The following is a 4351-nucleotide window of genomic DNA, read 5'->3' as shown; positions in this document are numbered from 1 at the left end:
GCTCCTAATAAGGGAGGGAGGGGGGAGCACTAAATTTCAAAGTTAAAGAATTTCTTTAGAAATGAAGCTTTCATTATACACTTATACTTAAAAACACATTTAAACTATTTCTATAGTTTTAAATGACTGTCATGTCTCCCTTCTAAGAAAAAAAAAAAACTGATGGGTCAACAAGCCAGCAATGTACCTACTGAATTTCTAAACATCTTTATATTCTCTGTTGGGGAGTAAACATTATTCTCACAGGGTAGAACTGTTTCATGTTGAATATCTAACTACCACTTTCATCAATGAAAAAAAAAAAAAAAAAAAACTTGACCCTATTTAGCATTTAGTTCTGGAGCTGCAATTATAAAATGCACCCATACTCTTGCTATGTGTTGACAGAGGATGTTTGATTCATAATAAAATTACTCTTCACTTAGAGCACTTTTCCTGTGAAAAGCTGAGAATTTCAGTGCATGCTTAATGGATATGCATCTATATTTGGACTAATTTTTTTTTTTTTTCAAAAAGGCTTAAAAGCCAAGAATGACCTTTAAATGAATCATTAGTTTCGTTAAATTCAAACATCACACTGATTCTTTATTTACTAATTTTTCCATTTTTCATCTACTTAATATCAGATAAAATCTCTACCTATTTTTCTCAGTTTATGAAACCCAGGGGTCTTTTACCCTCAGACACCAAATTCAGGCTATAGTTTATGAACTATGTGGTTTCTGTTTGTTTGTTTTGTTTTTTATATACGCTAGGAGCCCTGGGATACAATTGTTAAGTGCTCAACCACTAACCAAAGATTGGTGATTTGAGCCAACCCCACAGCTCTGCTGGAGGAAGACCTGGTGATCTGCTTCCATAAAGATTACCGCCTAGGAAATCCCAAGGGGCAGTTCTACTGTGTTGCACGGGTCTCTATGACTCAGAATGGACTCCACAGCCCCCCAAAATAGCAACTGAGATACTGGCTTTGCAGGCAGAAAGACCTGGGCTCAGGTCCTAGATAACAATATTAACTGTGTGACTTTGAGTAAATGACTTAATCTCTCTTTGCCTCAGTTTCCTTGAATATCTTGCTCTAGGTTTCTCACCTTTGGCATTGTAAATAGAAAGTACATTATATAAATTGTTCCAACCTTTTTTTTTAATTTAAAATTAATCTTGTAGATCTTTTGTATCAGAACATAATGATCTGTCTCATTTTAAATATTATTTCATTGTATGTGAAGTGAAGGATTATCTTATTCTACTAACTCAAGTATGGAAGACATTTAATTGTCCTTATTTTTCTTTAATTCAGTTTTATCTCAGGAGGTGGTCAAAACTTGATCTCTGCAATTCATGGTTTTCCTGCAAGTCCATGACATTTATCTGAGTTACATGAGGCTTATGTGGCACAGAGGTCATGGGGCATGGACATGGCACCTTGTCCTTGGTTGTCATCTTTCATGCCGACATCCACTGAGATTTATATTGTGCCGTTTAGTCCTCTGTCACTGATCCATGCAGGTTTCTGCTCATCACCCCTGGCTTCCATTCCAGTCCCTTATACATCAAGTAGATCGATCTACTTGATATATCTATGTCACTCTGAGACACATGGGATTATGATGCCACGCTGGAATTTGGGGAAACACTATAAAGCTATCTCAAGCGCATGTTTTTTGTTTTGTTTTGTTTTGCTTTGTTTTCATTGTTAAAATATTTTATTTCCTAGAGCAGCTTTACATTTTTTTAAAAAAAATTGAGCAGAAAGTACATAGTGTTCCTATAGATTCCTTCTCTCTATCCTCCCAGTTTCTTTAATAGTAGCATCTGCATTAGTGTAATAATTTACTATAGTTGTTGAACCAACATTGATACATTAACTAAAATATATAATTGACATTAGGGTCCAGTCTTCGTATTGTAAAGTTCTATGGGTTTTTGACACAGGCATAATGTCATGTGTCCACGATTACAAAATCCTACAGAACAGTCTCATTGTCCCCAAAAATTCTCCGTGATATAGCTGTTCATCTCCTCTTCCTTCCCCTGAATTCTGGCAACCACTGTTCTTTTTATTGTCTCTATACTTTTGCTTTTTCAGAATATCATATAATTTGGTGGTGTAGTGCCTAAGGCATTTGACTACTAACCAGAAAGCTGGTGGTTCAAACCCACCAGCCACTCCTTGGAAGGAAGATTGGACAATCTATTTCCGTAGAGATATTGCCTTGGAAACCCAAGGAGAGGTCGCTATAAGTCAGGATCGATTTGACAGCAGTGAGTTTGTTTTGTTTTGTTTTTTTCTTTTAAATTTTAAAGAGATTGAACATATTCTCACTTATGTAAATGAATATATTCTCTAACCTTTTTAATTCTCATTCTCTGAACATAAATGATTATATGAAATAATGCTAACATGAAAGTATAGAATTTTTTCCAAGAGTTATGTATTTATTTTTGTTTGTGGAGGCAGCCTATATAGAATTTAAGGCACTTATTTTCCAGTCTCTACTTTTATTTGACAGCCACTGAATAACTGTCATATAGGGAGAGGAGTAAATCAATACTGAGGATAGAAAACTGAGTCACCAACACAAAGGGCCAATAATTATGCTCCCTCAAGGTCACAGTATCTCCACACTCCAAATACAGAGTTAATTCTCAGCAAAATGTCATTCATTCCATACTTCACATGTTAGCAGCCATGAGGTTAGCTAATACAACCTGTGAATTTCCCTTGAGCAAGTGTAATTATGCAAAGAATCCAATAACTAATTAGCACAACGGATTTTGGTCTCAATTCACGTGTTGCAAAGCATCCACTTCAGATGTCCTATGTTGTAACTGACTCAGAGTTTCCACTGTAGGAGATGTGTTTCTGGGAAGAATTCCACAAAAAGAAGGTAAAAAAGACACAAGAATTTTAGGAGGAACAGATGAGGACTGGTTGTCAGCTGTGTGGTGAATTGTTTTAACACCCTGACTAGTATAATTTAAAAATATCCAACTTCTCATTCTGTAAATCTTTTCCATGTTTATTTCTTATATTTTCTATTTCACAGTCCCTATATCTTACAAAGGAGATCTGGTGGCATAATGCCTAAGGCATTTGACTGACAACCAGAAGGGTGGTGGTTCAAACCCACCAGCCATTCCTTAGAAGGAAGGTTGGACAATGTACTTCCACAGTGATACCAGCTCGGAAACCCAAGGAGAGGTTACTATGGGTCAGATCCAACTCCATGGCAGTGAGTTATACCTTACAAAGGAGTCCCTGGGTGATGCAAATGCTTAACATGCTTGCCTAGTAACTAAAAGATTGGAGATTCAAGTCTACCAACAGGCACCTCTAAAGAAAGACCTGGCAATCTACTTCTGAAAAATCAGCCATTGAAAACCTTAAGGAGCACAGTTTTACTCCAATTCATGTGGGGTTGCTATGAGTGAGGATTGACACAACAGCAACTGGTTTTACTGGTTATACTTTATAAAAATTGGCATATTGCCTTCCAGCTCAAAAGCACCTTACAATCCCAGTAACTTCTAATCTACTTCCAACCTCAAACATCACTTTTTTCTTGATCATATTTGCCACCATGTCCTGAAGGCACACTATGCACCAGGCAAACTTGCAAGGTAATTCTCACCATCCTCATTTTACAAATGGATCCTTATGCTCAAAGAGGTTGAAAAACTTTACCAAAGTCAGCATCTAGTAAGTGCCAGACTCAGCATTAAAAGTTTCTAGGGGTCCAATAAAAAACTCAGTGCTGTCAAGTTGATTTGACTCATAGTGACCCCTCCTTGGGTTTCTGAAATGATATCTCTGCAGAAGTAGATTGCCCAGTCTTCCTTCCAAGGAGTGGCTGGTGAATTTGAACTGCCAGCCTTCTGGTTAGTAGTCAAATGCCTTAGGCACTACGCCACCAGATTCTGCAAAGAAAAAGGAGGGAAATTTTTAATGAGAGCTATAGCATTTCTTGGAATAGACTTTGCTGGAATCATTACACAACAGCTATCATTGAAAAGGTCTCTGTACATTAATTTTCCTCCAGAAAGTTTTCTATCTCTTCAAGGCTTTGACTGTTTAATCCTGTTTAAGGATCATAAGGATGCATAAGGCAGCCTGTGTTACATGAGTCTGAAAACTTCAAAAATGGAGAAAGAGGCCACATGAGGAGAAGACTGGATTCTGATTCCCCGCCCTGTTTTCTGGCAACATTTTCCCATGGTAGGAATGGCTCTAGATAGAATCTTCCCCAGCTGCCTGCTCCTTCTTGATTAGACACTGTCCACCACACAGTCTTCTCACCCTCCATCTCACCGTATTTATTTACTCTGACTCACTGAGAGTGAGAAGGCT

This window comes from Orycteropus afer, unplaced genomic scaffold (assembly GCF_000298275.1).
Source record: "Orycteropus afer afer isolate SDZICR_OR568_19922 unplaced genomic scaffold, OryAfe1.0 scaffold00201, whole genome shotgun sequence".
Taxonomy (NCBI): Eukaryota; Metazoa; Chordata; class Mammalia; order Tubulidentata; family Orycteropodidae; genus Orycteropus; species Orycteropus afer.
This window is presented reverse-complemented; position numbering follows the sequence as displayed.